The following is a 14,997-nucleotide window of genomic DNA, read 5'->3' on the forward strand; positions in this document are numbered from 1 at the left end:
TGACATGAGCAAACAGTATACTACTGCAGTCCTGCACTCAACAAACGAAACAACGTGCTTGACAGAGCACCGAAAACTATCCTTTTTTGTTGATCGCCTCCTATCCAGCCTCGCGCAGATTTTTCCTAGTCTGTTAGGAGCAGAAAAAACAACATGTATTTCATATCGGCTGCCTACATTTTTCAGATTATGCGATATACTGTGTGCATAGGGTATTGAGACACATTTCTTTTTCTTTTCTTCAGAATTCCTATCTTTTTGAGGCTGCTCCATAGACACACCACTGCGCACATGACGAACCAACTTCTGTGCTGATCTGCGCAGAACACGTTCTTCGTAACCCGCACTACCTAATCTATCTATTGTTTATTGAAACTGTCATTAATTTGGTGGGGACAAGATTTTGCCAAGGCAGCACGGAGGCATGAGTAGGCTATGCCTCCGTGTAGTAGGTAATCTTGTCCCCACCAAATTAATGACAGTTTCAATAAACAATAGATAGAACAATAGTGATTTAGCTTCATTAGCCATGATGAACACCAAGAACACCAAGCGCATGAGGAGCAGAAAGAAACGACTGTATAATATCGCTAAGAGCCTTCGCACATCATCTTCATGGCAGAATTAAAATGCTATCTTAAAACATATTGCTCACCTTTAGGCCAAGCAAACGACAAATATTTCTCTAATGACCTTCCTGAACTACTTAAAAACAATCCAGCTAAGTTTTGGAAAGTAATAAGCCCCAACCACGAATCTAATGATATCTGCTTACACAGCAGCAGTAGTGTTCCTCTTCCAAATAGCGAGTGTTCATCTGCTTTTAAAGTTCCGTATTCACGAAGGAGGACACTTCAAGCGTACCTTAGGTTTCTGATTTCAGCTACCAATACATGGAACCTATAGAAATCACATTGGAGGGACTATCATCACTCATAAATAACCTTAAGATGTCTTCTTCTTGTGGCATAGATGGTATAAACTAAAAAATATTACAAAATACAATAACAGTGTCAAGTGAAATTCTTCTTCACATATTTAAGCAGTGACTCGCGACTGGCCTCCTTCCTACAGACTGGAAAATGGCAAAAATCATACCGGTATTTTAATCATCGTGCGAAAAATACCGACCAATCTCCTTGACATGCATTTCTTGCAAGTTACTGGAACACATTATCGCCTCGCAGATTTACAGACACCTTAAGACTAACAAGTTCTTTTTTTCATAATCAGCATGGTTTTAGAAAGGGCCTATCGTGCAAGACACAGTTGCTTGAATTTGTTACAGACCTACACACTAACTTGAACAACAACCAACAAACTGACTGCTTTTTTCTGGACTTTTCAAAGGTGTTTGATCGCTTCGCACACTGTCGCCTTATTTCAAAATTTTCAGCTCTTCAGTTGGACTGTCTCACTTTATCATGGCTCCGGAACTTTCTTTCTAATCGTTACCAGTTCACCATTGCAAATAACTTCTCGTCCTCCTTAACTGAAGTAACTTCTGGTGTACCACAAGGAAGCATCCTCGGTCCTTTACTCTTTCTCATCTTTATTAACGATCTTCCACATAACGTGTCTTCCACTATAAGAATATTTGCTGACGACTGCATTGTCTATCGCACAATAGTTAATACAGACGACCATCTGGTTCTTCAGCATGATCTAGAACCAATTAGTAACTGGTGTAGTAAATGGCTAATGACATTGAATACGTCAAAATGTAATGTCATTTACTCGGAAGCCTATACCTTCCCTACATTCATACAATATCAATAAAGACACTGTTGCAATCGCTACACAATATAAGTATCTAGGCATTATATTCACTACAAATCTTTCTTGGTCAGAACACATCACCTCCGTTTCAGCCAAAGCCTCCCAATCTTTGGGTTACTTGCGTCGAAACTTAAGAAACGCTTCTTCGAATGTTCGCAAATTAGCATACCTTACTCTCGTTCGCCCTCAACTCAAGTACGCTTCCCCTATTTCGTCCCCTCACCAGAAATACCTTACTGACATGTTGGAATGAATTCAGAACAGGGCAAGCCGCTTCATTTCAACGAATACAGCTATCAGTCTAGCATCTCACAAATCAAACTTAACCTTTCATTGTAATCTTTGAGTACTCGACGTGACATTGCCTTGCTGACACTGTTTCACAAATTCATTCATTCATCTCGAAACACTAGCATGCTTGAAAAGACCCTACTCCACGTCACACAAGCTTCATAATCACTTTAGCTATACCCACATTTAAGGATCAACACGTGCATTCAACTGCTCTGCGCTTCCACGTGCAGTCTGATGTTGGAATTCCCTGCCAGATAGCATCGCATGTCTGACAAACATTGATGCATTTCGTGACTCATTGACCAGTTATCTGGCCAACGAGGTGTAAAAATATTTGCCATTATCGCAGTGTGCTCTCTGTGTTGTAACCTTCTTGCAATTTCTTATTGTATAGCACCGTAGTGTCGCTTTTCTTTTTTTTCTATTCGAACCCTAGTACTGTAAGATTTCAATTGTGCTTGACTCGATGAATATTTCCTTATTATATGTTTTATCTTTGCTAGTGTTGTTGATTTTCTTTTGTTACCATTGCTGATGAACTAATTAATTATTTTGTTTTGCTCTTCTTATTATGTGATCTACATGACCACTGTTCATAAACTTTTTGTTATGTAACTACTATGGAAGTCCACTTTTTCATACTGCCCCCCTTACACAATGCCTCAATGGAGGCCTGTAAGGTATGTTTAAATAAAACTAAATAAATAAAATAAAATTGATGGGACTTAAAGCTAACTTTTCACATCGGTGGGCCCAGGCGTGGTGAAGAATGAAACGATGTGGCCACTTTGGGCGTATCCCCCTGTGAAAAAGGAAAATCATTCCTGGTGTAAGCAGCCAGAACCACCTTGAGAGCAGCCTGACAATAGAGCGAGAGGGGGGACAAACAATAGTCCTTGTTGAGTGCTAGTCATGGTATTGTGTGCGCCCTGCGTATCTTTGTCGACAATACCAGCTCTTCTTGTGTAACGTCATAAGGGACCTCTGTCTACATCATACTTGTGCCAATGTCACGAGGTGCTGAAAATCCAAATAAGAACTCACGTTTACTTTAAACCCAAATTAAGATATCTTAAAAGAAACATTCGCCACTAATAATCGGTCAGAAGTACCCACTTATACAGGACAGTCAAACAACACAGACATCTCAAGGTTTCGATTTTGGTGTCAGGGGCCCTTTAAGTAAGCCACGGGCAAAGTTACGCCACAGTACTGTCTGTCATCAGAGATGAACACAAAGTCAGACACACCTTAACCCTTTGAGTGCTAAGTGTACTTTGCGAAGTGCAACAAATTCAATTTTTCTTTAATGCATTTGAAATCTTTTAAATGAAATGCTGTTTGCTGGCAATATCTTAAAGTTTAAAATTTTTTTAACTTGTACAAGCTGTCAGACATGTAAATAATTGATTCTAATTGGGGTAACTAGTGTACTTCAAGCAATATGAGCAGCACTCCTTGTAACCTGTCCCTTCTAACCAACGCTGATGTCTCATAAAAAGCAGTTTGTAAGTTTTTTGAATTTCTGAATTTAAAAAAAAAACATGCAGCCTTTTTGCACCATGAAGGAACAAGATAAGTAAGCTGCACTAACAATAAGTCAGCTTTGCCACACCATGTCTCGCATAAATGTTTTGTATTAGTAACCTCTGAGTTGATGGTACACCCACTCTAATTATGGTTCACATTCATGACTTCTGTTGGCCATTAGTAAGACTACAGCATGGCACTTCGAATGGTTCAAGGTCCTTTTTCATATTTAGGAGCCGCCATTTGTCACACCATGTAGCACCACATTAACACTGCGCTACATAATACATCCTTCTCATGCGAAGATTTTATAAACTCGTGATGAATGAATACGGTAATTGGCAATAAACATGTGCAATATATCTTTTCTGCAGCATTGCATCAGTATAACACAGCAAGAACATAATTTCAAACCTTGCAGAAATAATGCTCACCATTGCTGACCCATTTTAAGCTCGATAAGCTACAATTTGCCACTTCTAAAATAATAGCTATATGCATTATGAATAAGTTTTTTTGCTCTAGGGGAAAATTTAAATAAATAAAACAACAAATGCTTATGTTATTATGACAATTACAAAATGGTCGTTAATGACTGGCCATTTCACATTAAAAGTGCAATTCATGTCACCTATGCCTGCGCTACTGCTGCGCATCTAAAATAAAAGCCCCCGCTTGTAAAATGATGCGATATTCATGGCAGTTTATTACCAAATTTGGGGTGTATCTTAGGCTGCCAAAGTGAGCTACGAGAGCATGCAATACCTTTTGACATTCCTTGAGTTGCATGCAAAGGCGTTTGCAGAAATTTAGGAAGTAGGTCGATGCTACTACCTCCAAAGCATGCCTGTTGCCACAGTGAGGGACAGTTCTATAAAAATGGTTCAAAGCTGCATCGCCGGGCTTTACACTACTACCATCCCTATCTAAGCACAGCTTGCGGTCAATGCAGTCTTCGTAACTTAGGAGAAACCATTACATCACCAAAGCAGCAGATCAATGTCTTTCTCATAGAAAGAGTGCCACGAAGAAGTCATAAAGCATCCACTGACTGCGTGCTTAGAGGGCCTGGTGGCAGTGCATCTTGCAAATTTCCCGAGCTACTTCTCTGTGCAAATATACCTTGCTCCTCTTGGGCCATAGCCCAATGATTTCATCTTGATGGCGAGGTGTTTCATGCATTTAGCACTGCAGTTGTTGCCTGCATTGTTTCATTCATGGTGCTGGCAGCAGTGCTGTCACAGGGGTTTTTTGGGGGGAGAGGGGAACACATGCCTAGTACAATACTTGCAACAACCCTGGTTGGCAGTGGAGAACCTTTGTAAAGACCATTCCACATGCCAGTCATGAGGCATATGAACACTGGTACTTGTATAATGCTTTGCTGAATTGGAAGTTTGTTTAAAAAATAAATAACAGGTGTGAATAAATAACATTTCACAGTTCTGCATCTGTACGTCTTCACATTTGTCAAAAGTGATAATTCGGGCTTCTGGATTTATAGATGTCCGCATCTCGTAGAGAGAGATATAAACTGGTATGCTGTCAAGCTTCTCACTTACATAAATGTGAATATGGGAAATTTATATGAAGGAATAAGCTACCTTTTATCTTCAATGCCAAAAGACATAAGAAACTGGGTGTGTTATGCTGTCTGTGTCATCATAGGTGTTATCTTGGATATTTTTATAGCATTAAAAAGATTTAGCAGAAATGTGTGCAGCTGAATAAAATGCGTGGCCTCCACATTCGCCAAGCAGCTTCCTCTGAAAAGTATTTTTACATATTCAAGGATGCTTGTGGCAGTCTCAGTTGGTCTACTCTTGTTCACAATGCTTCTGCAAAAGCAAAAAATATATTGCTTTCTTTTTTTTAGAACAGCTCATAAATCTTTGAACCAGTTTTAACATTTCCTGTGATTTTTGCATTACGTACTTGTGGTAAGGCACCAAGATTATAGGCTGAAGGGGTCTGTAGGCATTTGACACAACTTGTGCAAGAAAAGAGCTTCCAAGGCTTCTCAGAAAATACACATCGCTAGCATTAAGAGGTATCTGCCAGGTTCCCTGTGAAGGCTTGTGCTAGAATTAATATTAAATTGTGAAGTCTGATATGGTATTATAATTCTTGCACAAATCATGCAGTCATACGCAAGGAAGTTCATTTGAACAGGCACATGCATACAAGACTGGCTATCACTTATATAAGGTAGGATGGCGAAGGGTGCAAGCAATGATCCCTGTGATACTCCAGGTGGCATTTCACCTGCAATGCATTGGGTTTAAGTAATGCAAAAAATAAAGCAAGGTGTGTTTGTATATTTGCAAGATTGTGGGCGACTTCCATGGTATGCAGTCCTATTTTTACTTCAATTTCATGTGACGACTACGTGGAACTTCCCATGAAACACAAACCCTCCATAAAACGTCTTAGAACGTATAGAGGTTTTGTGTTGCATGGGTTGTGGCCAGGTAGGTTTTTTACTTGCCTTCAAGTATGCATGATGGCTTGTTGCATAAGGGTGGGTTGCAGAAAGAAAAAAAAAAACCACGTCGAGGGGCTACGTCAAATTCTCAGAAAAATATGGTTGGCGGACGATGGCGAGAACCTGGCTTTCGGCGAGTCTTATTCGCATATCATAACATTGCGCGTGCCTTCAAAGCTTCACCGCATTACACATGTATTGCGATGAAATGCGAAAAAAAAAAGAAAGAAAATGGCAGGAGCAGAGCTCTTTTTCTGAAGGGCACACGAGAAAATTTTCGTTTTTGTTCGAACCTTATTTTGCTCATAGGTGATATCCTGGCGCCAGCGTTTCTTTTTTTTTTTTCTCTCTTAATGATCGCGCATCATCTTATATATATATAATCAAAAATATACAAACGGCCGAAAGCTTCGCGTGTTTTAAGGAGCACAATGACGTTTCGAAGATCTTCATATTGCATCGCATGTCCCCATTCACAGTGCGTAGCAATAATTCTAAGCCAGTGCTGGGCCGTCAGCTGAAGCTAATTAATGCTGAAGTGACGACCGCGACGTAGGGAATGACATTCTTCGATACCAGCTTTCTGAGCAGCGTCAAGGCTTGCACAAATCCGTCATCCCGTCGTTTTAACTGCATATATGGCTTTGTCAACATCGATACTTACGTCGTTGCAAACAGATCAACGCAACTTTCGGCAGAGGAGGGCATGGTCGATAAAGGCGCGCGCACTAACATTGCTTGAAGCATCTACAGTTTCGCGTGCATGCGATCCATCGTAGAGGGCTTTCCAGCATCACATCGTCCCAGAGCCCACTTTTCCTTTGCTTTGCCACGTCTGCATATATCGTTGCTGACTCGCAAGAAATCCGTCATCCCGCCGTCGTGTTGTTTTTCACTGCAGGCTGTGTCCGCTTCAATGCGTCCTGAACGAGTCGGCTTTCGGTAGCGAGAACTTGTGTGCGCACAGCGTCTCACGAAGCACATCTCTCGCGTGTATCCGATTCATCGTAGGGCGTTTACTATGGTCGCGTCGTCCCAGCACTTTGCGTTTGCACCTTGCACAGCAGTACAGCGCGCACACAGCCGTCGCTGTTTCCACTTATACGAAAGTACGGGGACTGGCAGCCGCCCGACACAATTAGGCCGGCCAAAATGCATAGCCCCAGAGAGCGCCGTGGCGCGGTGCATTGTGGGTGGGTTTATTCGCTCGCCTTTGTAAATGCGCGGCGGGGACATGTCTGCCACCAGGCTCGAAGGAAAAAAAAAAAGAAAAAAAAAGCTTCCTTGTTTCATGTTGGCCTAATACCTTATCTACATTGATTAAATCTATGTTATTATACCAAAAAATATAAATTCACGGTCCATCTCTCTGCCTCTTAAGGCAGAATGACCTTATTTTTCCCCCATTATTTATTTTTGTTCTTTATCTCTACTTTTCTGCCACCAATACTCTAACCGTCTCTTACTTATTTCTATCGCGGACGTGTTCAGCTTTCCATTGTTGTCCCTAAAACCCAAGGCTTCATGTAGATTCGTGCCCACACGTATACCTGGGTGAATATCGCCACATTCAATCAGTACATGTTCCATCGTTTCCTTAGTTCCCCCGCAGCATGTACATTGTTCTTCTTCGTTACTAAATCTCGCTTTATAACTACGCGTTCTAAGGCAGCCCGACCTTGCTTCAAACAGTAAAGCGCTTCCCCTTGAATTATCATAAAACCTTTCCCTCCTTATTTCGTTTTTTCCTTTTCGGTAGTTACTCAGAGCCGGCTTCTTTTCCATCGCTGTCATCCAATAAGTCCTCTCCGCCTCTCTGACCTTCCGCTTAATGCTCCTTGTTGCCATATCGCCCGCACTGCCAGCCGTATATTTACTGGTGAGCCTCCTAGTTCTTTTTCTCCACTGCGTGTCAACGCTTTTTCTATAGGGAGTATGCACTGAAACTGAGCCGCAATGTGGCGCTGCGGTGCCCCGAGCTGGGCGCCATTTTTGCGGTTCTCGTGCAGCAGCCGACCCACGCTTGCTACTGTGTTTGCTGTGTGTACGCGCTAGGTATTGTGTGGTGTTTCCTTGACTTCCGCGTACTCGCGTGTTTCATTAACGATAGTACGGCGTTGGAACTGTCCCTTACCACTGCGTGTTGCACGGATCTAGTCATTTGCCTGGCTGTGCAAGCGATCGTCGTGTTGCTGCAGTGAAAAGATGCTGCTCAGCGACTACGCCAAGTCGCTGTCTGATCCCGAGCGCAGGAGATACCACATCAAAGTCGCAAATGCGGTAGCGACGACCCGGCTTGGCGCTTTCCGATGACCAGTTCACGAACGATGTTGGCTGCTATCCCAGCGTAGACCGTGCGGATATCAACGATTATCTTGTTCACGGGACAAGTTTCGTGACGCGGGAGCAGCTTAAGAGCTACAAATCCTTGGAGGCTCACAATTATGTCACAAGCGGCCTCGTGGAGCCACCAAGGGTGAAAACTCTTCGTGATGGCAACATCGTCGTCGTTTCAAAGGTAGGCTGTACATATTGTACCGCATGTTCCCTACTTAACGGCTTGTTCTAGGTATCCGTAAAATTAGTGATCGGGTGCTAAAGTGGTAAAGCTTGCAATCAGTCGCTGATAGGGCGTCCAGCCCATCGCACTTTCTTGCCGCTATCACTAGATGGGCAGCCAAGTTGTCGCTGTGTTTCGCGCGTTTTTAGCGCTTGCATGCAGGGGCGGCGCCAGGATTTTGATGCTAAGGGAGGGGGGCACCGAAGACAAGCGAGTTCCTTCAGGGGGGCAGGGAACATATGCGTTGTGTTTTGACCATGTTTGCTCGAGGGGGCAGGCAGAAATTTAGGGGCAGCTATAGCACCCCCCCCCCCCGGCGGCTCCCCTGGCTTGAAGTAGTGCTCTAAAAATCTAATCGCGCGCGCTGAACACTGATTTATCTTACTATCTCCGCAGGTCAGCCACTCACAAGCGTTTAAAGAAAAGCCGCTGCTGCCGTGGCTACTAATCAAGCCTGATGGTGAAGTTCTGTGCGCGCACTGCACGTGCATGGCTGGCCTTGGCGAGGCGTGCTCACACGTTGGAGCAGTGCTCTTTTACTTGGAGGCAGCAGTGACACGCCGGGATGGTCGATCATGCACGGATGGACAGAATGCATGGCTGCCACCTCATAGAGCTCTCCGCTTTGACGACAGCTCCGTTGTCTTCGCACACTGTCCTGATATAACTTTCGGCACGACATAGAACCCTACCCGTTGAAAGTTCTCGTCGTTGGGGCTGTTTCTTGTGCGGTTGGAGCAACCGTAAACAGCGCAGTTCACCATAGCCGATTGACGCAGCTCGACGCGCAACAACGTCCTGCGGCTGGGGCACTTTTACAAGTCCATGCAACACGCAGTGGTAGGGGACAGTGCCAACGCCGTACTATCGTTAATGAAACACACGAGTACAAGGAAGTCAAGGAAACACCACACAACACCTAGCGCGTACACACAGCAAACACAGTAGCAAGCGTGGGTCGGCTGCTGCACGAGAACCGCAAAAATGGCGCCCAGCTCGGGGCACCGCAGCGCCACATTGCGGCTCAGTTTCAGTGCATACTCCCTATACAAATACCTGAAAACCTTCTCTGCCCATCTACTCTCCTTCATTTTCCTCAGCCTCTCTTCGAATCTCATTTTGCTCTGCGCTTCCCTCACTTCAAAGCCTGTCCATCCCATATCACCCTTTACCGCCTCATTTGTCGTCTTCCCGTGAGCGCCCAACGCGAGGCGGCCCACCGTCCTTTGATTTACATCCATTCCTGATTGCACCTCTGACTTCATGCACACCACTGAGTTCCCAAATGTAAGCCCCGGAACCATCACACCCTTCCACAGCCCTCGAAGCACCTCGTACCTATTGTATCCCCATAAAGCTCTGTGCTTCATAATTGCAGCATTCCTCTTTCCCTTTGCTACCGATGCTTTCTCTTGTACCTCCATATATCTATCCCCCTCATTTACCCATACTCCGAGGTACTTGTACTCGCTTACCCTCGGTATTTTTTGGCCCTGTATTAATACCGTATGGTCTCCGTGATCATTGAATACCATCAATCCACATTTTGTTGCACTAAATCCTAGTCCTAGAGCCTCACACTCCCTTCCGCATATATCTGCCAGTCGCTGTATATCATCTTGACTGTCCGCAAATAAGACAATATCATCAGCATAAAATAGACCTGGAAGCTTCTGCTCAACCATCGCTCCGACCTGTTTGTGTGACAAATTAAATCCAATGTTGCTACCTTCTAGCGCTTTTTCCATCCTCGCCATGTACAGCATGAATAACAGCGGGGACAAAGGGCATCCCTGTCTCAGCCCCTTGCTAATTTCAACGCTGTCCTTGCTACTTATTCCTTCCCATTCTATACAAACTGTATTTCCTCGGTATATTTCCCTCAAAAGCTGTACACAGTCGTCACCTATGCCCACTTCCTTCAATATATCCCACAAAATTTCCTGATTAACGTTGTCATACGCCCCGGTGATATCTAGATAAGCTACGTATAAGGGCCTGTTTTCTATTTTAGATATTTCTATACACTGGGTAAGAACAAACAGATTATCGTCTAACCGCCTGTCGATTCGAAATCCATTCTGAAGTTCTCCCAAAATATCATTTTGTTCTACCCACGCTTCTATTTTTAATTTTACTGCCTGCATCGCCAACCTGTATAGCAACCTGTATAGCACGCTTGGGCAAAGGTCGCCACCTCGCGGTGTGTTAAGGCATTGACAAAATTCAACTTCGATTGAAAACGCGCCGAACGGGACGGACGCGTAACGCGTTGCAGGTGCTAGTCGCGGAGACTGCAGCAATGACGATTTGCTTCACCTTACCATTCCCAGAGGTCAAAACCATCCAGCCGACCGGGAGAGTGGTAGATATAAAAGGCGCGTTTGTAAAGCCTCCACAGTCTGTGACCGTGGCGCAGTGGATAGCGTGCCCGGCATGTGTCGTTGCGGACCGAGCGGTCGTGGGTTCGATGCCCGTTGACGGTACCTTTTTTTCTTTGCCATCTGATCGTGTATATTTTTTCGACGTCATTTCCGTGACGGAAATACGTCACTGAAGTCTTGGTGGACCCCGGCATAAAACACTTTCGTGTTAAAAAACAGGTGTGGCCTGCTGCGTGGCGCCGAAACGGTGTCTGGGGCCTAGTTTTCCTTGCGCCCGTTCTGGCGCCAACGCTCCGGTACAGTCGTTCACGGAGAAGCGCTTCGACAGTCGCGTTTGTACGCGCGACCAGGGTGTCGGAACGAAATGTTTTTCGTTTCGGTTTTAGTTTCGTTCCATCGAAAAACGCTCCGTTCTGTTTCTGTTCCGAAACGAAAAAAAAAATGCTCCGTAATGGTTCGTAACGGTTTTTTTATGCAAAAATTTGAAGTTAAGGTAATCATATAACACATTGGATTTGTGATATAGTTACTTGCCCTCCTCTTAAGAAAGTGGGACATGGGTCAAGCACGTTCTTCCCACGTTCTTCAGAGAAGTGGAAGAAACTGCACCACGAATTTCTACCAACTAGCACAAACCAGTACTATACCCTTCAAAGCCATAGTATTTATTTTCTCAAAAGTCAATGAGGACTTTTTTAGCGGGCTGAATGCTTTGTGTCAAGGGAGTGAGCACGATCTCGAAAGCAGCACGTCATTGAGTGCACTCTTTGTACCAGACCGCTAGTATGATAAAAAAATTCGCCAGGCCTGCGCGGAACACGCAGAACAGTAACAGCGTAAGCTGGAACAGCGGCCTTTCTACAGCCAGCTCTGTACTCTCTTGGGGAAACTAATACAAGTACACATTAAAAATATCCACTACGCCATAAATCATCATCATTTTTCTGAAGTAGCGAAGCACCCACTATGCCATTTTTCCTCATTCTTCGGAGAATCGTGGTACCTGCTACACATCTGTGAGGCATTATGTGCACTTTTTGCTGTGGCTGATGACGATGGAGAGTTATCGATGAGCCCTTTGTAACGGGTTAAGAGCATTCAACGACTGACTCCTTGAGCAATTCGCATTGTGCGACGCCAGGTTGCTATTTTACTCTTCTGCCACGCTATATAACATATGTTAACACGATTCCTTGGCCGACATGACGCCTGTAGAGAGTATTTTTGCGGAGAAGTTACAAGCACCAGCGTGACACTGTGGTGGAATACTCGACTGCCACGCACAGGGCGCGGGCTAAAATCCCACCCCATTCTAGAAAGTTGTTCCTCATTTCATTCTTTCTTATTTCACGCGATAGCGGTTACGGACACCGGCGGCGGCGGTCAACTATGGTGCCAGAATCGGCTGTTGTGATCTCATAACAGCTTTCGCTGTAACAGACTTCGGTGCCGACCACCCATGTAACACAAAACCTCTAAAAGACGTCTTGAAACGGCTACGGAAGGCTATAAACGTCTTGGTTTACGAGAAGATCAAGAATAGACATTTTTGCAAAAAAAGCACTTGCCTCTCAAATATGCCTGCGCACTGTTTATTACCGTTTTCAAAAGCTACGACATAGCCAGAGTGTATTCTGCCAAAGAAGTCCACAACGTCTACTTTGAGACATTTTTAGACATTCTGCCCATGAAACACAAAACCTCTATAAAACGTCTTTAAAACGTTTAAAACCTCTATAAACCTCTATAAAACGTTTTATAGAGGTTTCGTGTTTCGTGGGTGGGGGAAGTGCGCGCGCAACGACTATCTAAATGATTCTTCAAATGTTTTGTCCGCGAGCGCAAAGACGCCAAAACGGCACGTCTAAAGAGCGGTGACTGTCGCTTTAGTGAAAGAAGAGACGCAGAAAACAAAGCCCTCAAAATAATTGGTTTCGCTCCGCAACGCGGGTTTCTATCAGCAGTTTGGTAAGTATACGCTTTTCAAGCCAAGGCGGCTAAGGCCGCGCGACGCTCGAGAAACAGCGAACGACAGCAGAAGCAAATGGAGGCAAGCCAGGCAAGCATGCTACTGATGCTACGCAGTCGGAGGCTCGAAGCTGGTGTTGTCGAAGCGCGCATGTTTACCCTGCATTCAAGAACATCTTTTCACTCGGCGCTCCACTATAGTGCCTAGCTCCACCTTGACTCAATGTCGATGGCAGACACACCTATTGGCAGGAATACTCACTAAATATTGAGCAATAGGGGGGATCATTTTGCGAGAACCGTTGTGTCTTTTCTGTTGAATGGTGACGCTGTGCTCAGCTCGGTCAAGTGAAGGGTGAGGCTTGTTTCAGAATACTTGTTCCTTCCTCCCCCTTTCCCCTCTTCCTCCACTAGTTCGCGCCAGCCGCCAGTTCGCGGCGGCTCGATCGGCAGCAGAGCTAGGCGACGGTCGGCGGTCATTTGCGTTTTGTGTAGCGTTGTCAGCTTTTGTTTGTGAACGGATGAACGGATTACGGGCTATTTGGCATCAAGTAACGGTGATCATACTGTCTGTCGCATATTTTCCATCAGTGTTTGGTGAAACAAGCTTTACTGTGCTTTTTGCGACGGTACGTTCGTCGGTACGTTCGTTTCAAGAAGCGAATGTTCTGTTCACCACCTTCGTTGCAGCCAGACAAACAGCTAAGAACTTGTGCACATTCGGATAGAGTGCTTTTTTCGGTAAGTGCACCTGACTTTTCGTCGTTTTTACTGAAAGGTTTTAGAATTGTGATTAAAATGTGAACAGTTCTTTGCTAGGTTGAACCGCGTGGTCGAACCCTCGACAGCTGGTATGGTGGCGCTGCGACGCTAGTACAAGCAGCGCCGCCCGTAACAGGCGCTCGTGTGAACCCGTCGCGACATGTTGCGGGCGGACGGCCTGTGCGAGCGAAGAAATGGCATCGCGGAACGAGCAGCGCGTCTTATTCTGCGGATTCCGCAGGATTGAAACGTGGATGAATACTTAAAAAGAAGGAGTCTTCTTCGAGGCAGTGATCTATACGCCGGCAACCACGTATACGGCGTCAGAGAAGAGATTATATCTGCCAATGGGCCCTCCGACGTTATCGGAAAACGTGTTGCCCAAATGAAGAGCATAGACTGCGACGTGCGCCTACAGCTAAGCAATGTTTGATCAAGTTCAGTAACGTTTGTTGGCAGGCTAGTTGTTGATGGATAACAGCGCGAAGAAGAGACACGAAGATCAGGCAGAAAACAGGACAGATTGCTGCCTGTTTATTGTCCGTTTCAGAGTGCTTCCGACACAGCACTCTCCCGTTTTCTGCCTGGTCTTCGTGTCTCTTCTTCGCGCTGTCATACCTACGAAGTTTAATCAAGATCTTGTATTATTTGCGTATAAGTAAAAACACCAATTCCCCCTATTAAGCAACGAGCTTCGCAACTTTCTCGCCCGTTCTCGCTGTTCAACGGTGTCTGTTAATACTCGATGTTCGGACTAGTGCACTGCACGGGCCGGGATTTTCGGCCCGGGCCCGGCCTGGGCCCGGAACTCGTTAAAGTTTACCCGCCCGAGCCCGGCCCGGCGATCCAATACGCGACCCGAGCCCGGCCCGAACCCGAGAAAAAATTTCGCCTACCCGGCCCGCCCGGCCCGGCGGTGGATCAGGCCCGACAAAGGCCCGAGCCAATAATATAGGTGATGTTGCCAGAACATTGAATCTATTTAGGTGCACGTTAAAGAACCCCAGGTGGTCGAAATTCCCGGAGCCCTCCACTACGGCGTCTCTCATAATCATCGTGGTTTTGGGACGTTAAACCCCAGATATTATTATTATAAGAACATTGAATGTACAGCAAAGTGTTTAGGTAGCAAATATCTACGCTTTGCTGGCGAATATTTCGCTAACAATTCTACTTAAACCTACGGTAATTTCGTATAAAAAGGGGCTCACGGTGGAAAGAGTTGAGTGGAAATA

The sequence above is a fragment of the Rhipicephalus sanguineus genome, chromosome 2, assembly GCF_013339695.2.
Source record: "Rhipicephalus sanguineus isolate Rsan-2018 chromosome 2, BIME_Rsan_1.4, whole genome shotgun sequence".
Taxonomy (NCBI): Eukaryota; Metazoa; Arthropoda; class Arachnida; order Ixodida; family Ixodidae; genus Rhipicephalus; species Rhipicephalus sanguineus.